Below are 26,308 nucleotides of genomic sequence, written 5' to 3'. Positions count from 1 at the left end.
CAAAAATAGGCAAATGATAAATAAACTACAATATATGCATAGGGTAAAATATTTGCAGTCATTAAAATATTTGTAAATATGCCAAAATAGTCACAAAACTACCACTAGTGACCTAGGGTGAGTGATAGTTGGGGTTATATGTGATTGCTAATTTATGTATATATATTTATAATATAAATAAAATATAAATATTAATATACTAATAAACCTAACTTAGGTTTGACAGGTAAAATTGATGTAATAGTCAGAAATTAACAAAATATCAGAGAGCAAGAAGAGAACATTTATTCTATTGTGTATAGCCTTTTATATTGAAGTAATTTCTCCCAGATAATTATAGATTATTTGGGCAATAAGTTAAACACACTTATGAGTTGCAATAATGTTTCCTAAATTTTTTAATTACATAAGCAATATTCAATCAATTTGCAAAGAGTATATAGGAATTCAACTGTAAAAAATAATAATGGTCACAAAGGAGGCAACATCCATTTTGTGTAAATACTTTAGCTTGCAATGAATAAAAGGTAGGTTGATAAAATGATTTCCTAGACACTTGATTTTGTTTAATGCCTCTAACTTACCATTCATTTAATAAAACGCACTACTAATTAAGATCAATTTATATGTGTCTTCTTCCCTTCCGTTCCCCTTTCTGTTCTCCTCTCTCCCCTTATGTTTCATCTCAGGAAGAGACAGCATTGCTACAAAAGGATCATGTGATTTGTGTCAATTGGAAAGATGCCACAGTTGGTAAATGTAATTCCATACTCAAGAGAATAAAATGATCACTATTGTCTATGCAGATACTTTCTTCTTTCCCCTTTATGCTCTCATTGATTACAATACTTTATTATTTCCCGTATTCTTTTTAAAAATTTTTTCTGGACCCATCTGCACCTCTTTTTCTAGGCCAGCAGCTCACATATTCTTCTTTTCTTTATTCTTCATACTAGTACCAACCAGCTGTCACAAAATAATTATACCCTGGATCAGGAGCCATTTCTAAAGTCTTTACTAGCTACACAGAATTCCAAACTAATAATGTATCACTGGTTATATTCACTGAAAGCCTAATACCTTACCAAGTTATGGAAGATGTTCCTATCAAGAGAAAACAGTATTTTAGCATATGCATGCACAAATTCTATAATATAACTGTGTAAGTAAATAATCTGCTGGTGGAAGAGTTTCTAGTCAGGAAGTAATGAAAATGTCAGAAGAGCCCTAGTGCTCTAAGTATTATTTAGTAAGTAACATCTAAATGGAAAGAAACATTGGTGACTTTAGAGTGTCTGCTAATTCCAAGTAATAGGTAATGCATAAAAAAACCACATAACCTAATGATAGTTTCTTGTGCTGTGCAGAAGCTCTTAAATTTAGTTAAATCCCATTTGTCCATTTTGGCTTTTATTGTCATTGCTTTTGGTGTTTTAGTCGTGAAGTCCTTGCCCATGCCTATGTCCTGAATGGTATTGCCTAGGTTTTCTTCTAGGGTTTTTATGGTGTTAGATCTTATGTTTAAATCTTTAATCCATTTGGAGTTAATTTTCATATAAGGAGTAAGGAAAGATCCAGTTTCAGCTTTCTGCATATGGCTAGCCAGTTTTCTCAACACCATTTATTAAATAGTGAATCCTTTCCCCATGGCTTATTTTTGTCAGGTTTGTCAAAGATCAGATGGTTGTAGATATGTGGTGTATTTCTGAGGCCTCTGTTCTGTTCCATTGGTCTATATCTCTGTTTTGGTACCAGTACCATGCTGTTTTGATTACTGTAGCCTTTGAGTATAGTGTGAAGTCAGGTCGCATGATGCCTCCAGCTTTGTGTGTTTTTTGTTTGTTTGTTTGTTTGTTTTTTGCTTCAGATTGTCTTGGCTATGCAGGCTCTTTATTGGCTCCATATGAAGTTTAAAGTTTTTTTTTTTTTTTTAATTTTGTGACGGAAGTCAATGGTAGCTTGATGGGGATAGCATTGAATCTGTAAATTGCTTTGGGCAGTATGGCCATGTTCATGATATTGATTCTTCCTAACCATGAGTATGGAATGTTTTTTCATTTGTTTGTATCCTTTCTTATTTCCTTGAGCAGTAGCTTGTAGTTTGTCTTGAAGAGGTCCATCAGGTCTCTTGTTAGTTGTATTCCTAGGTATTTTATTCTCTTTGTAGCAATTGTGAATGGGAGTTCACTCACGATTTAGCTCTCTGTTTGTCTGTTGTTAATGTTTGTGAATGCTTGTGATATGTGCACATTGATTTTGTATGCTGAGACTTTGCTGAAGTTGCTTATCAGTTTGAGGAAATTTTGGGTTGAGACGATGGGGGCTTCTAAAAATACAATCATGTCATCTGCAAATAGAGACAATTTGACTTCCTCTTTTCCTAACTGAATACGTTTATTTCTTTTTCTTGCCTGATTTCCCTGGCCAGAACTTCCAATACTATGTTAAATAGGAGTGGTGAGAGAGGACATCCTTGTTTTGTGTCATTTTTCAAAGGGAATGTTCCAGTTTTTGCCCAATCTGTATGATATTGAGTATTGGTTAGTGATAAATAGCTCTTATTTTGAGATACATTCCATTGATACTTAGTTTATTGAAAGTTTTAGCATAAAGGGCTGTTGAATTTTGTTGAAGGCCTTCTCTGCATCTATTGAGATAATCATGTGGTTTTGTCTTTAGTTCTGTTTATTTGGTGGATTACATTTATAAATTTGAGTATATTGAACCAGCCTTCAATCCCAGGGATGAAGCCAACTTGATTGTGATAGAAAAGCTTTTTGATGTACTGTTGGATTCAGTTTGCCAATATTTTATTGAGGATTTTCAAATCAATGTTCGTAATGGATATTGGCCTGAAATTTTCTAAGTTGTGTCTCTGCCAGGTTTTGGTATCACGATGATGTTGGTCTCATAAAATGTGTTAGGGCAGATTCCCTCTTTATGTATTGTCTGGAATAGTTTCAAAATGAATGGTACTAGCTCCTCTTTGTACTTCCGGTAGAATTTGGCTATGAACCTGTCTGGTCCTGGACTATTTTTGGTTGGAAGGCTATTAATTGCTGCTTCAATTTTAGACCTTGTTATTGGTCTATTCGGGGATTCAGTTCTTCCTGGTTTAGCCTTAGGAGGGTGTAAGTGTCCAGGAATTTATCCATTTCTTCTAGATTTACTAGTTTATTTGCATAGAGGTATTTGTAGTAGTAATCTCTAATGGTAATTTGTATTTCTGTGGGATCTGTGGTGATATACCATTTATCAGTTTTATTGCATGTATTTGATTCTTCTGTCTTTTCTATTAGTCTGGCTAGTGATCTCTCTATTTTGTTAATCTTTTCAAAAAAGCACCTCCTGGATACTGATTTTTTGAAGTTTTTTTGTGTCTCTATATCCTTCAGTTCTTGTCTGATCTTAATTATTTCTTTTCTTCTGCTAGCTTTTGAATTTGTTTGATCTTGTTAATCTACTTCTTTTAATCATGATGTTAAGGTGTCAATTTTAGACCTTTCTCACTTCTCTTGTGGCTATTTATTGCTTTAAATTTCTGTCTAGACACTGCTTTAAATCTGTCCCAGAGATTCTGGTATGTTGTGCATTTGTTATCACAGGTTTCAAAGAACATATTTATTTCTGCTTCATTTCATTATTTATCCAGTAGTCATTTAGGAGAAGGTTGTTCAGTTTCCATGTAGTTGTGCAGTTTTGACTGAGTTTCTTAATCCTGAGTTCTAACTTGGTTGGACCATGGTATGAGAGACTGTTTGTTATAATTTCCTTTTCTTTTCTTTCCTTTTTTTTTTTTTTTTTTTTGCATTTGCTGAGGAGTGTATTAATTCCAAATATGTGATCAAATTTAGAATAAGTGCAATGTGGTGCTGAAAAGAATGTATATTCTGTGGATTTGGGGTGGAGAGTTCTGTAGATGTCTATTAGGTTCACTTGGTCCAACTCAGATCTGAGTTCAAGTCCTGGATATCCTTGTTAATTTTCTGTCTAATATTGACAGTGGGGTATTAAAATTTCCCACTATTACTTTGTAGGAGTCTAAGTCTCTTTCTAGGTCATTAAGAACTTGCTTTATGTATCTGGGTGCTCCTGTACTGGGTACATATATATTTATGATAGCTCTTCTTGTTGCACTGATCCCTTTAACATTACGTAAAGCCCTTCTTTGTCTCTTTTGATCCTTTTTGGTTTAAAGCCTGTCTTTATCAGAGATTAGGATTGCAAGTACAGCAATCAAATGCAGATATGGTCTTTTCACATAATCCCATATTTCATGGAGGCTTTATTCATTTCTTTTCACTGTTTTTTCTCCAATCTTGCCTTCTTGTTTCATTTAATTGAGTTGATCTTCAATCTCTGATATTCTTCCACTTGATCAGTTTGGCCATTGAAACTTCTATATGCTTCACAAAGTTCTTGTGCTGTTTTTCAGCTCCATCAAGTTGTTCTGTTCCTCAGTATGCTGATTATTCTACTTAGCATTTCATCTAACCTTTTTTCAAGGTTCTTAATTTCCTTGCATTGTTAGAACATTCTCCTTTAGCTTGGAGAAGTTTGTTATTACCTACCTGCTGAAGCCTGCTTCTGTAAATTCATCAAACTCATTCTCCATCCAGTTTTGTTCCCATGCTGGTGAGGAGTTGTGATCCCTAGGAGGAGAAGAGGCTTTCTGGTTTTTGGAGTTTTTAGTCTTTTTGCACTGGTTTTTTCCCATCTTTGTGGATTTATCTACCTTTGGTCTTTGAAGTTGGTGACTTTTTGATGGGGTCTCTGAGTCGTCTTTTCTGTTGATGTTGAAGCTATTTCTTTCTGTTTTTTAGTTTTTCTTCTAACAGTCAGGCACCTCTTATGCAGGTCTGCTGGTATTTGCTGGAGGTCCACTCTAGACCCTACTTGCCTGGGAATCACCTGTGGGGTCTGCAAAACAGAAAATATTGTGCCTGTTTCTTCCTCTGTAGTTTCATCCCAGAAGGGTACCTGCCAGATGTCAGCCAGAGCTCTTCTGCATGAGGTGTCTCCCAGTGAGGATACACGGGGGTCAGCGAGCCCCTTGAGGAGGCAGCCTGTCCCTTCTCAGAGCTCAAGTGCTGTTCTGGGAGATCTGTTGTTCCATTCAGAGCTGCCAGTCAGGGACACTTAAGTCTGCTGAAGTGGAACCCACATTTGCCCCTTTTCCCAGGTGCTCTGTCCTTGGAAGGCAGGGCTTTATTTATAAGTTCCTGCTGCCTTTTTTCAGAGATGCCTTGCCCAGCAAGAAGGGAGTCTAGTCACAGTCTAACTACAGCAGGCTTGCTGAGCTGCCCTGTGCTCTGCCCAGTTGCTGTGTAAACTTTGCAGCAACTTTGTTTACACAGGTGAGTTTAGAACTGCCTACCTGTGCCTCAGCAATGGCAGATGCCCCTCCTCACTGAGCTCAAACATCCCAGGTTGAGCCCAGACTGGTGTGCAGGCTGTAAGAATATCAAGCCAGTAGATCTTATCTTGCTGGTCTTTGTGGGGGTGGGACCCGCCAAGCCAGATCACTTGGCTCCCTGGCTAGAGCCCCTTTTTTAGGAAAAAGAGCAGTTCTGTATTGCTGTTATTCCAGGTGCCACTGGGATATGAGAAAAAGAGAAAAGACTGCTACAGCTAAAATGGCCACCCAGTTTTGTGCTGGAAACCCAGGGCACTGGTGGTATAGATACTGGAGGAAATCTCCTGGTCTGTGAGTTGGGAAGACCTTTGGAAAAGTGCGGTATCTGAGCCAGAGTGCCAGAGTATTGGGAAATGTCCCTAATGGCTTCCCTTGGCTAGTAGAGGGAGTTCTCCAAGCCCATGCATTTTCCAGGTAAGGCAATGCCCAGCCATTCTTTGGTTTGCCCTCCTTGGGCTGCACCCACAGTCTAACCAGTCCCAATGAGATGACCCTGATACCTCAGTTGGAAATGTGGAGATCACTCGCTTTCTAAATTGCTCTCACTGGGAACTGCACTCTGGAGTTGTTCCTATTTGGCCATTTTGGCAGAAATCTCCTAGGAAGGTATTATTATTGTCATTCTCATTTAAATGTAAGGGATAAGAATACTGAGGCACAAGAGGTTGAATAACTGTCTGAGATGGTTTGGATATTTGTTCCCTCCAAATCTCCATTGAAATGTGATCCCAGTATTGGATGTAGGTGGACCGTAGTGGAAAGTGTTTGGGTCATGGAGGCAAATCCCTTGTGGATGACTTGGAGCCTTCCAACAGTAATGAGTTACCATGAGAGCTGATTGTTTAAAAAGAGTCTGAAACTCCTCATCCCCACCCCACTCCACGCCTGTTGCTGTGTCTCTCACCATGTGTCACTCTGGCTTCCTTTTCCCTCTGCCCTGACTAAAAGCTTCCTCAGGCTCACCAAAAGCTGAAGAGATGCTGCCACAATCCTTGTACAGCCTGTAGAACTGTGAGCCAAATAAACTTCTTTTCCTTGTAAATTACCCAGTCTCGGGAACGGTTTTATGGCAACGTAAAACTGACGTACCTATTAACCAAAAGTCACATCACTTCTAAGTGGTAGAGTGAGGAGTTGAAGTTATCACTACTCCTAATGTGGAGAGAGTATATCCAGCCTAAGGACCCTGTTAGGATTTAATGAGGTGTTAAGTGCCATCGTACTAGTGTGCCTAGCACATAGCCAGGATTCATAAAGGTTACCCATTGTCAGCTGTTTATATTACTATAGATAAAATAATATCAGTCAGTGTTCTCCTTTCCTTACATTTAGCAAAAACCAAACTGTAGTTTCCTCAAAACTTATGAAAAGCGGGGGAATACTTGCTCTTCAGCTGACCAGTCACTAAGAATGGAAACATTGCTAATTTCCTTTACCTATTGTCCAGGACCAAAAGTGTTTTTATTGTTTTTCTTTGAGCTTTCCCTATTCCTCTCCCTCAGGATTACAAAGGGCAAAGCTGTAGCCCTCTGTGCTTGCAGTAACCAGCAACAAAACATGCTCAAGCAGTAGTAGGAGTTACAAACCTAACTACCTCACATGCAGTGATCTCACAAAAACCTCATGTACTTATCACTTAGGGACTCCACAGTCCTTAGTAGTCTATGAATCCAATGCAAATGACATGAAATATTATAGGTCATTTAACCAGTCCCAACATCCAGCAGTGTCTTCATGCAAATGAGGATATTAAATACATTAAAAGAAGAATTAAAACATATGAACAAAAAAGTCTTTATTCTTGTCCAAATATATCAACAGTTCCTGACCTTCAGCAAACCACTAAGTCTAAGTCTTAGTTTTCTTATTTGTAAAATGGAGGCCACAACACCTTTCCTGCTCTTTTTGGGGCCTATAGAGAGTACTACCTACTCTCTCTGTTCTGGTTCCTTCCCTCATACAACTAAATATGCTCAGCACTCTTCCTTAGAATGAACAACAAAATAATTTCACAAACAAAAGACAACCTTCTCTCACTTTCTTTTCAAGAATCACCTATTTTCTCTCTAATTCAATGTCAAATTTCTTGAAAGGCTGTAGCCTCTATTCCTCATCTATTTTTTTACTCTCTCATCTATTCAGAAGCTTCTTCACACTCTCTTCAGTTCTTCTCTTCACAAAATCTGTTTTTATTTAGGTCACTAATGTCTTCTAATTTCAATTCCAATGGAAATTTTCAGTAAATACTGTCAAACATTCCTTACTCAGAATATTCTTTACTTTTGGGACCCTTCCTTTAAAACTCAGAGTTCTGTCCTTTTTCTTTTTAAATTTGAGACGATCTCGCTCTGTCACTCAGGCTGGTATGCAATGGCAGGATCTGGGCTCACTGCAACCTCCACCTCCCAGCTCAGGTAATTCTCCTGCCTCAGCCTCCCAAGTTTCTTGGATTACAGGCATGAGTCACCACACTTGGCTAATTTTTTGTATTTTTACTAGAGATGGATTGTTGGCCAGGCTGAACTCCTGGCCTCATGTAATCCGCCTGCCTGGGCTTTCCGAATTGATGAGATTATGGGCATGAGCCACTGTACCTGACCCTTTTCCTTGTACTACACACTCTGTAGAGATGGCATTATTCACTCCTCTGACATTAATTTTTTGAAAGTTTCTGTAAAATCTCGTGGTCCCCAGAGTAAAATTTCTTGCACTAACTGGCAACAGCTGCTGATGTCTATTGCTAGGGAAACGGGTGGCCTGGTTTTCACTTTATCTGGCTCTTATAAATGCCCTTACCTGGTGTGTTTCTTACCTGGTCTAGCTAGGTAGGGTACTAATACTACCTTGCTATGGGAGCATTCAGTGCCTTCAGACACCCAGCTGGGCACCTTATCTGCAGACTCATGGCACTGCAGATACTGTCAGAGGCCTAATTGCTCTACTTCTTTCTCTTTCTCTGTGGGACTTTTTTACTTAACTGGATAGAGCTCAGTGTGAGGTACAAGCCAGGTCATATCCCAATTATCTTCCACGACCTTCTCAAAGCTTAAAGGAAAACCAGAAGCCCTGTGGAATACTGGCAATCCTCCCTTTCTCAGCTGCTTATGCTCCTGCTTTACATACCACCTGGGTTGCACTGGCATTCCCTCTCAGGGAACTTTTAAAATGTCCTAATATGCAGCTAAGAAAGTGAGAAACAAACACCCTTGTTCTAAAACTCCTGAAAAAGTACCTGGTTGTTTCCATTGCTAGAATTATGTTGCTGTTGACTGAGCAAAAATGAAGGGGAGGACCAACAGGAGAGCTTTCTTCATTACTTTCTGTCTTTGCCTGCCCATCTCCCCTCTGGCAATGGGAATGGCTACTTCTACTTTCAGTTTTCTGAGTTTACAATTTGCTCTTCCACCCCCTGGAGCCAACGTGTCAAAAAAAAAAAATCAGTGTGGGGGACAGTATTAAGAACTGTTTCAAAAAGATTATCCCCAGCACTTTGGGAGGCCAAGGCGGGTGGATCACGAGGTCAAAAGATCGAGACTATCCTGGTCAACATGGTGAAACCCCGTCTCTACTAAATTAGCTGGGCATGGTGGCAGGTGCCTGTAATCCCAGCTACTCAGAAGGCTGAGGCAGGAGAATTGCCTGAACCCAGGAGGCAGAGGTTGCGGTGAGCCGAGATCGCGCAATTGCACTCCAGTGTGGGTAACAAGAGCAAAACTCTGTCTCAAAAAAAAAAAAAGATTATTATTCTCGTTACACTCTCAGTGACTTCTCATTTTCCTCAGAACAAACTGCATGATCAGGGCCTCCTCCTCCTCCTCCCCTTACCTCATCTCAGTAATATTTCACCCACATGCTGATTATTAGCTATGCTGGCTTTCCTTGATTTTCTTAGAAGTACTCCGGGTTCTTCGTGTAGTTTTCTTTACCTCATGTACTCTTCAATCCCCCTCCACCAATAAGAGATCTGTGAGAGTACCTGTACTTGATACTTTTTGACACTTCCTTTCTTGTTTTACATCTTTAAAACATTATGTGTCAGATTCTATAAGGTATATCTTGGTAAAATGTTATCATGTCTATCTGGTTAACCATGCTCTCTTTACTAAACATCCTTCAGTGCTTGTTGATGGATAAAGAACGTTAAATGAGATGGTGAAATTAAATGTGCTTTTTACTCTGTTGAAGCATTAGCTGGGTTAATATGGGCCAGTGTAAAAACCAGCAACAGTGGGCTCTGGCTGTGTCCATTTGGTCCAGCAGACTGTAAAACAGAATCTAAAAGGTGCATTGCTAATGCTCTCTGTAACAATAAATGTTAATTTATTAGATATTTTAAGTATAAATTCACTGAATCTCTAAAGACAATTTAATTTTAATAATTTCCATTGAAGATGTTTGGGGTATGATATTATATAATTTCTAGTTACCTCTTTCTGTGAGATTCTGAAATTTATGTTAAAGATCACCAAAACTTTGGAAGTGGCATTCTCTAAAATTAATAATGAGTGACTGTGGCTATGTTTATTTGCCAAAAATTGGTCAGTGATATAGTTATATCAAAATATAATCTATTTCAGCTGGCCATAAAGTATCTTAATAAATTCTCTGTCTCATGCTGCGATTTTAGCCGCTTGGGATGAGCTTTTATGTTTAAATCCTTTTCCATCTGATTTGAGCTCATTTTTTAAACATATTTTTATTAGCTTCTACAAATTTATATAGAGATCCTATGTTTTGTGAGTTTGCTTTGTAAATTTGTATTTTGATTTATGCAGTGTTACAACCGGTCAGAGGTGGTTAAAATAGGGAAAGCATCCACCCATAAGTTACAGCTTGATTGACAATTAGAAAAAGCTGGAAGTATCCTACTAAATAGTTTCCTTATAAATATCCATTGGAATTATAGAGAAAGAAGGCAAAAAAAAAATTGAGAAGTTTGATGTACCAAATGGCTGTATAAATTGCCTAAAACAGAATCTTTACCACCTAAAATCAGGGAATAAAAAAATTTTAAGGAAGCAATTATCACCTGGAATCTATCAATTGACTGTGCATGGAAACTAATGAATTTATAAACTAGGCAAATTAACTATTGCTTCTGCAATGAGTAAAAATGGTATATTCATTTATTCATTTATCTATTTATTTAAAATTATTAAGAACGTGATATGTGATAGGCAGTGGAGTTTTAGTAACAAACCTATGAAAAATTAGTGAGACACAAAGAAACACATGGATAAACAAAATACCTAAAGATTGTGTTGGGTTTCATAGGAGAAATATGCAGATGTTTTGGTTGATAAAACATATATTCAGAGATGAGACATCTATCCTAGATAGAATGGTCAAGAAACAACTCTCCCAGTGTGTGACATTTCATAGGAGACCTAAAATATAAGAACCATGGGAAGTGGTCCAGGCAGTGGTGAGAGTGAATTCAAGAATGTAAGGCTAGAAAAACTTAGTGTCTTCAAAGAACACAAAGAACCCTGCAACAGAAGAAAAAGCTGGGAGGTAGCATAATGGGTAGAAATCCTGACAGAATCCAAATCATGTACTACCTTACAGACCAGAATGATGAGTTTACATTTTATACTAGCATGACAAAAAGCATTGAGATGTTTTCAATGGGAAAGTGATGTTATCTGAACGATCTTTGAAAAAAAATTTTTTCTGAATAAATTAGAAGGAGAACCTGGAAAAATATTTAGACTATGTAGAAGACTGTTAGAATAAAATAAGCTGAAAATGATTAGAGCTTGGACTAGAGAGTTGCAAGGTAGGAAAGGCCTGAATAGGTATGTATTTTGGAAATAGTCCTGGAAATCTTGTTCATTGAGTAAATATGGTTTTCAGAGAAAGAGAGGAATTAAATATGGTTCCTGGCTTGAGCAAATGGTGCCATTATAAAAATGAGAAATAATTTGAGGAGAGAGCTATAATTCAGATAGTCTGATTAATTGGTTGCTTGTTGCTTTTTTTTCAGTAGAGGGCTTCTATTAAATCTTTGAAACATCATAAATGAAGTTGAGAAATCATCAGCATTTTGTTTTCAACGCTGGACAACTTTTGGGTTTTACTTACCAGCGGGCAAAACTGTTCCTTTTTCGGAGATGTAGATACCATACAAATTTTTTCTGACATTTCTGACGTTGTGGCTTTGCTGAATCAAAACAGCTGAATATGATATAAGTTCAATGTCATTTTCTTCAAGTATTAACTCATTTTTCTGGGTTTGAGATATTAAAAAAGCAACACCAAGACCACCTGAACCTTGTGCATGAATTTTCACTAAGAAATTTTGATTTTCAACAACAAATCCATTCTCCTGAATAATGACATTGATAGGAAAGTAAGCATGCACAGATCTCATCTTGCAATGGAAGCTCATTGTAACTCCTTTACCATGCTCTGTGGATGGCCACAGATTATGTGCACAGTAGCCAGTTTCTTTATATTTCCCTGCCATTTGTCAAGCTGCACCCTCTATTTTTTTTCTTCCCCGAAGAGACTGAGTTCCACATTCACATAATTAACTTCCCTCCACAGAGTTTCTCAGGGCTCCTTCTGAATAACTATGCCTCCCTTCAGAGTGATGTCAACATTTTCTGGAATGCCAGCAGCCTGATTACTGAGTATGATCTTTATTCTTGCAGATGCGGAAAAACCCTCAGATGATCTGTTTTGAACATATTATGCTTGAATTACACTAAGGGAGATGTCAGGAGACAGATAATATTCCTGACTGAAGCTCAGAAGGGAGAACTGGGCAGAAGATTTAAATTTAGTAGTCATTAGTGTGTAAGAAAATATTAATGGTCATGAGACAAGGTAAGATTATCTAAATGTCAGCTGTTAGAGATCAAAGGTACGTCTCACATGTGGGGAAAAAAACAAGAAGTTGGAGGATACAACCTGAAACTTAAACTATGTTTGCTTACAAAGATTATCATAGAGGGGTGACTATGCCACATTTGGGTTTCATTTCTTGATTCATTTATGCCTGAAATTCACTCTAAGGCAGAATAGGGAATTAGTGTAACTCGGGGTTAAGGCGGCAACAAAACAACAGCAGGTGCAGCCAGTTCTCAGCAAGACTGGGCGCATACAGGCCACATCCTCGCTCCTGTGATAAGGAGACAGAAGTTTCCACTTCAGCCTCTGATCAACTGTGGGCCAAGCATCCACTTCAGCCTCTGATTGGTCTTAGGGTGTAACCAATTGGAGCCCTCGAAAGACACCTGTTGCCAAATTCTTTTGATTTTGTAAAAACTCTGGGAGCCTTGCAGTCAGGCGCTCTTGAGCTCTATTCCACTCTGAATAACCTTGAGTAAGTCTGTAGCTTTTTTACTCCATTCTTTTGTTGCTGTGTCTCTTTCCTTGCTTCTTTCTTTTGCTACTTTATGAGTTTTCTACGATTCTTTGTTCAACATGCTGAACTTGGACAACTCTATTCAATAACAATTTCTTTAGTTATAAAATAGCATTTTCATGGCTCAAATAAGCTTCTGTAAATCTGTATTTTTCTATTTTCAAGAATGAAATAGTATCTTAGTGATTTTGGTGATTTACATGAAGATTTCATTGGAACACTTCATAAACAACAGAGCTAAAGTTTATAAGAAAGTGACTATAGTGTTGAATGATAGTTTTCACAAAAACTCAGTTTAGGGTGATTTGGAACATTAGAAACATGTATATGAACTATACAGTGCAGTTGTAACAATTGTTCAATGAGAAATATAGGATACTTGGCTGGGCGTGGTGGTTCACGCCTGTAATCCTAGCACTTTAGGAGGCAGAAGCGGGTGGATCACGAGGTCAAGAGATTGAGACCATCCTGGTCAACATGGTGAAACCCCATCTCTACTAAAAAAAAAAAAAATAAAATACAAAAAATTAGCTGGGCATGGTGGCGCGTGCCTGTAATCCCAGCTACTCAGGAGGCTGAGGCAGGAGAATTGCCTGAACCCAGGAGGCGGAGGTTGCGGTGAGCCGAGATCGCGCCATTGCACTCCGGCCTGGGTCACAAGAGTAAAACTCCGCCTCAAAGTAAATAAAGAAAGAAAGAAAGAAAGAAAAGAAAAGAAAAGAAAAAAGCAATATAGGATACTTTCCTATGTAATAGTTCTTATTCAAAAAATGCTGGAGGTATTAAACAGAAAACCTAAACTTCAAGTATCTATGATGCAGATGCTTACAATTCAAATTAAGTGGTCTGGAAATCAGTTTTTAAATCGGTCAAACCTGGGTTGTAACTTGGGCTGTCAATTCTCAGTAATGTGACTTTGGAATGTTAATGTCTTTGTCGCTTGTCAAATTGCATAATGTTAGAGTAAGCAGGTAACCAGACACAAGCAAGGGAGGGAAGCTTCTGAGAAAGGGATGGTCTGGAAAACCTCACAGCCCAGGGAACACCTGAAACCTGCATACTATTAGATATCAACAGAGAGGAGGGGAAATTCCTCTGCAGAAAGGGATGCCCAATAATCATTCACTCTGCATTTAACCTGTCAGAACGGAGCTAGGTACATGCCTAAGGAGGGGCAAAAGGCAAAGAAGAAAGTTCTAAGGGTTAATGCAAGTGCCATTTGTGTCTGACACCAGCCCTCTGCATGCACATCACCTAATAGTAAGTGAGGGTCCCACAAGCCTGGGTTGGGAAGTCGGTGGGGAAAGGAAGGGGTTTTAAGGTGGGAGTGGAAAAACTAGAGGAAAATGGCAGAGACTTAAGACAGAAGTGAAAACTTAAAGAATTCAACATCATAACACAGCGTGGAACTCTGAGGGGTTGCTGCTGGCCCATTTCCTTCCAGTATCTGGCTCTGACTCTTCAGAGTGTGCTGTCGCTTTAAACAAACTCTCTGCACTCTACTTTTCTTTAAAAAATTTTCCGTTTTTGGCTAAATCAATCACTTGGCAGAATTCTTTCTCCAAGTAAGACTAAGAACTGAGGATTCCTGTGCTTCCTGGCAACAATGTAGAATATAATGAATTGTAGTTTTATTTTTCCACATTAAGATTTTCCTATGTTACTAAGCATATTAGAAAATTATTTTAATAATTTCCCAATAGTTCATTTACTGAAAGTTCTAGAATCATTATCTCTCACTATCCTCTTGTTGGATGTTTAGAATTTTTCGTTTTATATTGTTTTAATGTATCTTTTGTTGTGACTTTTAGCCCAAAGTATTAGGTAGAAATTCCATATTCCTCTAGTCTATTTACTTGCCTCCTCTCTTAATGGATATTGTTTATTCTCTACTCTCGTCTTAGACCTCCAAGACCCCTTTCCCCTCAGCTTTGTGACTTTGCTTATGCTAAAAAGAAAGAAGACAAGTCGTTGAAAAAGACCGTCCCCAGCTGCTAGACTCCTATTTACTCACCTGTTTCTGTATTGCCTATATACTTAGCTTTTCCTTCTCTTATTTTGATTGATTAGCCTGTGCTCTCATTGAAGGGCATCGCTTCTACTTATGCACCTGCTCAAACATATAGCTCTCGAACATTTTTCTGTTAGGTATTATCATCCCTTTCCCTTTTGACGGAATTGTCCCAATAGCACACAAGCATCTTGCTATTTCTCTTATCTGAAAAAGTTTAAAAATTCTCATTACCACAATACTTTGCTACTTTCTATTCTCTCCTTCAGAGAAAAACTTCCAGACAATTTTCGTTGAGCCGTTTTCAGTTGTACTTATTTTCTTTGAATTTATTCCAATCAGCATTTCACCCCATATACCACCGAGGTGTTGCTCAAGGTTATCTATGATCTCTACATTGTTCTAAACTGGCAATAAATTCTCCATCCCAATCTTAGCTGAAAGAGCAGCAGCACTTCACTGATAACCTTATTTTTGAGTTAACAAAGGTTTCATGTGCTGTTGTGTATCTCCTTATTTAACTAGCTTGCTATTTATCATTGTATTTTGCTGCTTTTACCATATCTGCATGACCTTCAAAATCTGGAAAGGCTCAAGCCTCGGGTCTAACCCCTGAACCTCTCCTCCAAAATCACTCCCCATGTGATCTCATTCATGATTTGTAATACCACCTACCTGCCAAAAAGTCCCAAATTTCTATCACTAGCCAAGATTTTTCTGCTGAACTCTAGACTTAGATGTGCAACTGTGTATTACACCTATTTGTTGTGATTTGTTAGGTATCTATCTGAAGACTGAACTTAGGATCTGAACCTCCAAACATGCTCTTTCCACAATCTTTCAACTAAGTAAATGGCAGTTCTGTCTTTCCAGTTGCTCAGGTGGGAGTCATTGTTGCCTTCTTGCTTTTATACCTTTCCTCTGTCAGCATATTTGCTGGCTCTACTTTTAATGTGCAGCCTCTAAATCACTTATCACTTCCATTACTAAGTTGGTATAGGCCACCATTATATCTCAGATTATTGCAATAGCCTTCGAATTCAGATTTGCAAACTGTTTTTAAAGGCCTAGATTTAAGGTTGTTTTAGATATAATAAGCCACAGGATCTTTGTTGCAACTACATAATTTTGCCATAATGTGAAAACTGCCATCAACACGATGCAATTGAAGGAGCCATATCCCAATAAGGCTTCATTTACCAGACAGGCAGGCGAGATTAGATCCTTTTACTGGAGTTTGCCAGTATCCGCTCTAGTTAATCTTCCTGACTCTTAGCATTTTTTCCTGGTAGACATTCTTAGAAGCCACCGTGGCTATTTCAAAATAAAAATGATAGCACATGATGCCTCTACTCAAAATGTCCTATGTTCCTTAATCTACAGTAAAACCCCAAATCTGTAAAATAGCATACCGAGCTTGTAAGGAGTATGTTTCCCCTATTTCTCTCCCTGGGTTCCTGATACATTGACTTTTCTGTTGTTCTTTGAATTTGCCACATGCATAATTTGCCACACTTTTTCTGTCTGTGTGGAGAACTTGGAGCAGCCCATAAAACTGCAGAGCTGATTCTCCACTTTCCTCAGGTTTTTGATCACATGTCAAATTTTCAGTGAGCCCTTTCTTCCCTGAGAAATTACAACTAATCTCCACCTGAAGTTTTAAATATTCTTTGCCTGCTTTATTTTTCTCCATGGAAAGTTTTATTATCACCTGGCATGCTAAAAATATATTTATAAATAAAAAAAATAATACTGGTGAGGCTACAGAGGAAAAAAATGCAAATAAACTGCTGCTGAAAATGTAAATTAGTTCAGCTTTCATGGAAGGTAGTTTGGTGATTTCTCAAAAAAACTTAAATATAAATGGGCTACATGCCCCAATCAAAAGACACAGACTACCAAATTGGATAGAGTGAATGGAACAAATGTTAACAGAGCATGTTAGAATGTTAACAGAGCATGACTTTTTTGTTGTTTTTGCAATTACACATTAAGTTTCTATAGCAAAGACTAAAAAAGACATATGTTTTTCTTATGTTTTTTTTTTTTTTTACATGTGAAAAATGGGCTTACAACCCTCTTTTCATGAGAGCATCCTAAAAATTTCTGAACTTGGATAGGGTGACACTCATAAAAAACATTTAGTTCCATTTTATTTTTAGGTTATAATAGAACATCAAGGTCTTATTTGAAACAAACACAAATGTGGAGCCTCTGCAAAAAGATAAAGAATAAAAGCAAATGAGATTAAACTGAATCTAAAAACTTCAACAGTGACTGACTAAGACTGGCTTTGATTGCTCTTTTTCATTTTTTGCTCTTTTCTAACTCCCAGCAGTTCACTATAGAGGCTAATATGATTAAATGGGTATAAAATACCTCAAAATATTCTGAAAATATATGTAAGAACAACAGCTCTAAAAATACTTAGCAAGAAGTCACTAAGCATGTTAGAATTCAAGCAAAATATGTGGTTCGTGCCTTCTTAATAAAAGGGAATAAAATAATGATGAAAAATAATGGAATACTTAAAGAACAATGAGCAGAGAAATTATAAAGAAAAAAGAAATTCTTAGAAATATAATCAGAATGACTTGGAAAAAATTATTTTATTCATGCTGAAGAATTATTTTCATTCTATTCTTGTCTTTCTAACAGAAAATAATTCTGTTACACCCGAGCAACATCAATGCTATTCTAATTTGACGCAAAATCCATACTCATTGGAACTTCGTGAGCACCAAACACAAGTTACTATGGCACAATATCTTAAAATATGTGTAGGAAATGATGACTCTTACACAAAGGACCTGCTAGATTCTCTCAACAAGCATTGATTTCACAGTCAGTTTTCAATGTGGTATTTTAAGTGATTGAAATATTTTCATGTACCATTAGAAATTGCTTTCTCACATGAGAATATAACACTTTATGATAAACTGTTGTTCTATATCTCCATTCTGTGTTATTTTCTAAAAATCTTTGTTTAAATGGAGTTTTTTTCAATATCAATCAAATCAAGATAGAGCAAAGGAAAATTAGAATAAAATGCCTTGAAAAGATATATATTCTCTCAAGCTGTGCAAAATTCTATGACACAATAAATAGACAACAATACTTTACACTTGTATGCAACTCTTTGCCAGAGGCTTATAGAACATTTCTAAAACATCACAAACCCATGTCTATAGATGTGGAAACAAGTACACACAGAAATGACAAAGAAGTCAAGAAGCTGAAAATAGCAGTAAATGTTTCAAAAATGTATTCCTAATTCTTGTAATCATAGTGGTTCATAAGTTTATCAGTTACAGTAGATCGTTCTCTCTCTAAACTTCTGTAAGAAATTCTGAGAGCTCTGAAACTTCTGTCCTGCATGTTCTTACATTTTGATTGTGCAGCCTCAGGAAGCTTACAGTATAATTAAGGACTGACAATGGATGAGTATACTAACAATAAAAGGAAGAAGAAAAGAAGTACTGAGGTTTGAATAAGCCAAGCTGTAATTGGGTAGAGCAGAAGAGAGAGCAGATGGATATACTTTGTGGACATTTTGGTGAGAACTGGAAACTTAATAGAAGGCAGTGAATTCTGAATTGGCTTAAAACATCATTCTAGGTTATTCAACTTGGACATGCTTAGAATAACTTAGGTATGAGGTCAAGTAAGAATTGTTATTAACTATTATAGCGTTTAATACTCTTGAAGACATTTTTATATAAAATTTCAATATTTCCATTTTTCTTGTCAGAAAAATTGAAACAGTTTAATGACAAATTAGAGATGCTAGTGATAGGACTGGCTTGAATACCTTCTTCCTTAGAACTGCATTTTTAAAACTTACAGAGCTGAGGAAATAGTTTAGAGTCAAATCAACCTGAATGTAACTGAAGAAATTGTTTTGGCAGTATATATATCCTTGTTAGAGCATTGTTAAACTTACTGTTAAATAAATGCTTTTGTTTTTTAAATGTCTAAAATGAAACACTCCAAATCAATACGTTAAAAAAAATCCAATGGATCTGCAGTAGAAATAAGTTAATTTATTTCAAGTTGCCTCCATAGAGTTTTAATATACAATATGTTATCTTCTTTGTCATTTTATATAAGAAATAGAATATTCAAATATTAAACAGAACAAATTGTTTTGTCCTTGGATTCGACTCATGACTCCTACCTCCTACTGTATATCAAAACATGGATGATGGACCTAAAAGTAAAATCTAAAATGATTTTTTTTTAAATCTAAAAACTCTTAAAACTTCTTGAAGAAAATAGAAGAAAAGTTGTTGTGACATTCAGTTAGTCAAAAACTAGTTTGAAGTCAGGTAGCATGATGTCTCCAGCGATATTAAAAGGCTACAGTAATCAAAAAAACATGGTACTGGTACCAAAACAGAGATACAGACCAATAGAACATGACAGAGACCTCAGAAATAACACCACGCATGTACGACCATCTGTATCTTTGACAAACCGGACAAAAACAAGCAATGGAATAAGGATATCCTGTTTAATAAATGGTGTTGGGAAAACTGGCTAGCCATATGCAGAAAGCTGAAACTGGACACCCTCCTTACACCATATACAAAAATTAACTCAGAATAGATTAAGACTTACATTTAAGACCTAGAACCATAAAAACCCTAGAAGAAAACCTAGGCAGTACTATTCAGGACACAGACATAGGAAAGACTTCATGATAAAACACCAAAAGCAGTGGCAACAAAAGCCAAAATTGACAAATAGGATCTAATTAAACTAAAGAACTTATGCAGAGCAAAATATCATTAGAGTGAACTGGCAACCAGCAGAATGGGAAAATATTTTTGCAATCTACCCATCTGGCAAAGGGCTAATATCCAGAATCTACAGAGAATTTTACAAGGAAAAAAAAAAACATTAAAAAGTGGTCAAAGGATATGAACAGACACTTTTTAAAAGACATTTATGCAGCCAACAAATGGATGAAAAACTCATCACTGGTCATTGGAGAAATGCAGTCAAAACCACAATGAAATACCATCTCATGACAGAATGGCAATCATTAAAAAGTCTGGAGACAACAGATGCTGAAGAGAGTGTGGAGAAATAGGAATGCTTTTACACTGTTGGTGGAAGTATCAATTAGTTCAACCATTGTGGAAGACAGTGTGACAATCCTCAAGGATCTAGAAATAGAAATACCATTTGATCTAGCAATTCCATTACTGGGTATATATCCAAAGGATTATAAATTATTCTTTTATAAGGACACATGTACATGGGTGTTTACTGTGGTACTGTTCACAATAGCAGATACTTGAAACCAACACAAATGCCCATCAACAATAGGCTGGATAAGAAAAGGTGGCATGTATGTGCCATGGAATACTATGCAGCCATAATAAAGGATGAATTCATGTCCTTTACAGGGACATGGATGAATCTGGAAACCATCATTCTCAGCAAACGGCACAAGAACAGAAAATCAAACACCGCATGTTCTCACTTATAAGTGGGTGTTGAACAGTGAGAACACATGGACACAGGGAGGGAAACATCACATACCCAGGCCTGTCTTGGGGTAGGGGGATTGGGGAGGGATAACATTAGAAGAAATATGCAATGTAGGCGACTGGGTGATGGATGCAGCAAATCACCATGGTACATGTATACCTCTGTAAGCCACGTGTTCTGCACATGTACCTCAGAACTTTAATAAATTTTTTTAAAAGCCACAACCCAGTTAAGAGGTTTGTCTAGTATCTTCAGATCTTCAAATATTTACATATTCACCTACTACTTTAATTAAACATAATAACCAGAGTCGTTTGCTACACTCTGCTTTCTTTCTTTCCTTATATTTGTACTTTTAGGTTAGCACTATTTGTAAAGAACCATAATTTTAAAATTTGAATCAAGAATCACACCATTTGCTTGATAAGGATTACATGACATAGGCAGGGCTATTAAATGGTGTCAGCCTACCACAATTTCTTTTGTTCATACTCTGGAGACTTGAGAGTGTTGCTGCAAAGCAGGTGAACTCTCCATCTAGAGCAGCATCAGCTACATCAAGCACCAACTGTGCAGGCTGCTGAATGAAGTATAATAGCGGTAATTATGTGTCCAGCTATCTGACAGCTTGTAAGGATTAGCATTTAATCAATGTAAAGTCCATCAAGGTGATAAAGAAAACCTTTGTGAAACTAAAGATTGCCCCTTTGATCTGAAAGCAGAAAATCCAAATTGAGAATATGAGAAATCCAAATTATTTCAGTAAATTATTTCTCAGATAAAGGAAACACGAGCTGGCTTGAAAGAAAGGAAAGTGTTTTTCCCTTGACTATATGTGTACATTTCTGTGAAGGAACGTAAGATACATACTAAAGAGGGAAAAGTTACATTCTTACTTTAGTAACCACACTGGAGTTGCTTTCAATCATGTAACTTATTTTGCTATGATTCTATTACAGTAATTTGTGTACATAGCTACAAGTCTCTAAGAATGATTCTCTATTTCTAAACTAGTCTTGTTTTTTTGGTCACTGTTGAGCTTTTTTTTTGTCAAAGCCCACCTTTCTAAGTCAGCCTTCCAATCGTTGAAGTCACCTTCTCTTGTATATCTATGCAACCATTTGCAACCAGAAGGTATAAAAATATTATACAAGTCTAAATGTTTTAAGTATAGTATGGTGATTATGCCTCAGTGCATTTCCCAAAGTATCTCCTAATTCCAAGTATTATGTAGAAAAATCCGTCTTGGACTGAGGATTTAAAGGTCTCTTACATTCTCTCCCTGTCTGTGACACATTCTGATTCTCACCCATATCTCCTTGTGTCCAGTTTCCCACACTGGAAATATTTTTATATTAAGACCTAGACTACCAACGAGCAAGTTCACACCTGCTGGGCTTTCTTCAGGAGTTGAGTTCTATGTCACTGTGTGCTCCATGTCCCTCTGCCCTTGACAATGAACCACTGGTTTATTTTCTCTTTCTACTATCTTGTCTTCTCATGCTTTGCCTGCCAAATTTAACAATGCTCTTCTCTACAAGCCTACTAAGTCCTGAAGATAGAGCTAATTCTAGGTTTTCATACAGAGCTGTTCATAGGTTCTAGTACCTCCTTCTCATTTAATCTTGACATACTTAAATCAACCTTGCTTAAGAAATGACTGCCTTTAATTCTCATAAATGCTTTTCTTCAGAAAAAAAAGTCATTTTCTATCAATTGCTGTGTTTTCTGAAAGTTATATAACAAGAATATTGAAGTATAATTTTATTTTGCCCAGACCAATAAAGACCAATCTTGAAGAGATTACTAAAATTACTCCCTGATTCTAGGCATGTCTTCAACTGTGTATCTGCAATTTGTTGATATTTTTTTCAAGAGAATATAAATCTATCTCTACTGTAAATGTACCAATTTGGTAAATCTCTGTTGCTAAATCCATAACATGTGACACATTGGCAAACTGCTGTTTATTTTAGTATGAGGCAGCTGACATTCACAACTTAATGAGAAAAAAAGTACTACAAAATCTTCTAATTTTTAAAAATAATTAATCACAGCAAAATATATTCATGAGGAAAGATATATAAAATATTACTGGAATTCAGGTGTTTCTATTTCAAGCTTCATCTTACAGTTTTTCCTCTAGAACAAACAGCAAGTAGATAGAGGCCCTACATCTTAGACAAACAAGAGATGAATGAGGAACTAGGAAAAATATCACCAGATCTCAGAAATCTCCAAAGGGGAGAGGTTTCTTTCTCCAGAGTGACCTCAATTGATTTGCATGTAATGCTTTATTCTCATCAAGAGACTGATGTTATCCTTATTGAGAATGCTTAGCAAACTAAATTATTTCACTCTTCACTGAATACATACAGTGATTCCCAAAAACTTTAAGCAAATGTGTTGGAAATGAATTATTAATTCGATCTCATAAATACTAACTTAATGATGTGTAATTGCTTAATTTAGAACATTGACTTAATACAGTAAAGCTCCTTATATTTTAAATTTTTTTATTTAATTTTCATATTGAACAATAAAGGTGTTAGGGAACCTCTGCCTCATTCAAATCCACAAATGCAGTGTAGGCCACAGTTTTCATGGTGAGTGAACATAGGAAGAGGCCCTTTATTTCCTGTCAGGATGTGTGATAAGCTAGCCATTGGGCACATAAATATATGCACACTTGGCAGAAAATCTAAGTAGACAAATTTGATTACATATGAGGCCTAAACCTCAATAGCCAAGTGGGTACCAACCTATCATTTGCAAATTATAAGACATATTTGAAGACACGTATCAGCTTTTTTTGTCTTAAAAATATTCTGCCTTCTGATACAGGTCTTAAACAATACTAATCAGTTTGGGTTTTCCTTATTTCAAAATACAAAATTCTAGAATAGCAATTTTTATAATATTAAAAAACATTTTCATGCTCATTATTAAGTAACATGTGTGAAATTCATTTGCATATTTATCTGCTTACACTATGAACCAGAAATTATTTATTTATATGTGCTTAGAATATACCTTACTTAATAATGTTGTTTGGTATTCTGAGAATTCAAAATATGAAAGCATCAACTAAAAGAGGAAAAATTTTATTAAACAAATAGAAATTTAAGTAACTTTGGGCCAGAGAGTAAAACAATTTAAATACATAATACAATGTAAAGTTTTTCTTAGAACATACTTTTACTAGGACTATTTTTAAATGTGGTTTCTCTAAAAGGATTTTCTAAAAGCAGAAAATAGTTTCTAGTTAATGTTTAGCATCCATAAGTAACACAGGATTCTAGAAAAACAATTCTTTTTAACTAACTTTATTGTTTTTGTAAATTAATACATTTAAAAAATCAAGCAATATTGAAAATAAAGACCATAAAATGTTTCTCGCTATTAGATCATTTTAGTGATAACTTAAGTGTTTTGCAAATTAACGCATACTGATTGGATAAAAACTAGATGAGTGGTGTAAAATTTCTTTCTGCGAATATTTCCATAACAGTTTCTAGAAAAATACTCTTATGGGCCAGGCACAGTGGCTCACTCCTGTAATCCCAGCACTTTGGGAGGCTTAGGTGGGTGGATCATGAGGTCAGGAGTTCGAGACCAGCATGACTATCATGGTGAAACCCCATCTCTACTAAAAATAAAAAAAATTAGCTGGGCATGGTGGCATGCACCTGTAATCCCAGGTACTCAGGAGGCTGAGCAGGAGAATCTCTTGAACCCAGGAGTTGGAACTTGCAGTGAACTGAGATCATGCCACTGCACTCCAGCCTGGGTGACAGAGTGAGATTCCATCTCAAAAAAAAAAAATACTTTTATGCTTCTGTCTCTCAATCTTTCTCACTGGCTCTTTTCTCCCCTGCTCACCTCTCTCCCCTTCACCATTTTATAGAAATAGAATCATACTATGCATTTTGCTTTGCTGGATTTTTTAATTGAAAATATCAACAAGTATGTACTCCATACTTATAATCCCAGATTTACATTTTTATACTAAATGGTTGTTTCATATTCGTTCCTAATTTACTTAAGGACAGATAATTATTCAAAACATAAGAGGGAGTGTCAAATTTCCTCATGCATTTATATATGCACACTAGTATCATTATATATTTCACTTAAATAAAAAATTAAGATGAATGGATCAGAGTCCTCACACAGGTTATGTTCAGTTACATATTTATAAACGTTCACACATGAAAGTTGAACAATCTACACACCCACCAACAGGAGGCATTGGTGTCCTCATACTTTCTCAAACACTGTATTTGTTCAATATTTTTCATTTCTATCAATTTAGAATTTTACATGTTTTTTGACAAGATTGCACATTTATCAAGTATTTTAATTCCTACTGAACTCTCAGTACACTTTATGAAACTTGGCCTAACTTTCTTTCTTCACTGATACATTTTTTTTCTATTTTTTGTTTGAGCTATTCATATACTATATATAAAATTCACTCTTTTGAAGTGTGCAATTCAGTGGTCGTTAGTGTTTTCACATAATTGGTCAGCTATCCACACTGTTTAAGTCCAGAATATTTTTATCACCCTAAGCAGAAATAGGCACCCATTAGCAGTAACATTCTATTAGCCCCTTTCTCCAGGTTCCAGTGAAAACTGAGCACATCCTAGCCAAAATTTGCTGTTTTACTTTCTGATTATATCCATCCTAATGGGTATAAAGTAGTATCTCAATGTGATTTTGGTTGATACATCCTTAAAGATGCTGAGTGGCTTTTCATAACTGTATTGGGAAAATATCTCCTCTTTGGAGAAATATATATTCAACTCCTTTTGCCATTTAAAAAAATTGCCTGCCTGTCTTATTTTGTTATAAGAGCTCTTCATATAGTCATCATGTTTGTCAGGCTGGTCTTGAACTCCTGACCTCAGGTAACCAGCCTGCCTCGTTGGCCTCCCAAAGTGCTGGGATTACAGGTGTGAGCCACCATCCCTGGCCATTGAAATGTCTTAATTTCTCCTTCATTTCTGAAGTATAGTTTTGCTACACATAGAGTTTTTGAGTGCTAATATTTTTCTTTCACCACTTTGAATATGCCATCCTACTGCTTTCTAACTTCTGTCATTTCTGAGAAGTTGACTGTTATCTTATTGTGGATCCTTTGTAGATGATGTAGTTATCTCTCTTGCTGCTAAAAATTCTATTTGTCCTTAGCTATCAGATTTTAATACAGTGTTTCTACATGTGGTTCTCTGAGTTTTTTAAAGATTCTTATATGTGAAAAATTATGTTTTTCATCAAATTTTGGAATCATGAACGATTATTGTTTGTAATACTTTTTCTCCACCTTTTTCTTCCTTCTTCTGAGACTCTAGTAGTGTATATATTGGTATGTTTGGTGTCCCACAGGTCTATGATGCTCTGCTTATTATCTTTTTTCTTTCTGTTCCTCAGGCAAGATAAGTATTACATTTATTCTAGTTATTTAGACATAACTTACTTTTGTTATTTGAACATATTTTAAGTAGATGATTTAAAGTCTGTTTAGTAAATTCTATGTCTCTGCCTCTTTAGGACACTTTCTACTGATTGTTTGGCTTCTTTTTTTCTGTGAATGGGTATGGTTTTTATCTCTTGAAAATTGTGGTGAAGTTTTAAATCAGTCACATTTAAAATGTGAAAACTCTTGAAATCCGTTTTGATATTTTATTATAATGCTATTTGTTGTTTATCATACTTATTTAGTGCCTTTTCTGAAGTGATTCTATAAAGTCTGTCTTCGCTGTCATATGTTGCCACTGAAATCTACGCTGTTTATTTTTTATCTAATTATTAGCAGAGATATCCTTAACTAGCTGGAACTGGTAAATCTCTTTGTTTTGCTGATGATCTTAATGTGAATGTTGGACACTTCAGCACTCAGCCAGCTGGTTGACAAATCATTTGTGTCCTTCATTTTGTTAGGAATAAGGATCAAAATTAGCCAGATGTGATAACTGAGGACCTACTAGGGTTTTGTTTTTGATTT

At 36.3% G+C, this 26,308-nt stretch overlaps 1 long non-coding RNA gene across 1 annotated transcript in view; it reads left to right on the top strand.

Moving 5' to 3' along the window:
* LOC118143679 (uncharacterized) overlaps nucleotides 1–16,508 on the top strand; it is a 34,916-nt gene extending 18,408 nt beyond the window's left edge. The window contains exon 6 of the long non-coding RNA XR_004727992.3: nucleotides 690–16,508. This is a non-coding gene — a long non-coding RNA (uncharacterized LOC118143679). The remainder of the gene's footprint in view (nucleotides 1–689) is intronic.
* Nucleotides 16,509–26,308: the final 9,800 nt, after the last annotated feature.

The sequence above is a fragment of the Callithrix jacchus genome, chromosome 11 (assembly GCF_049354715.1).
Source record: "Callithrix jacchus isolate 240 chromosome 11, calJac240_pri, whole genome shotgun sequence".
NCBI classification, from domain to species: domain Eukaryota; kingdom Metazoa; phylum Chordata; class Mammalia; order Primates; family Cebidae; genus Callithrix; species Callithrix jacchus.
Note: the sequence above shows the minus strand (reverse complement) of the source record. Positions and strands in the feature narration are given on the sequence as shown.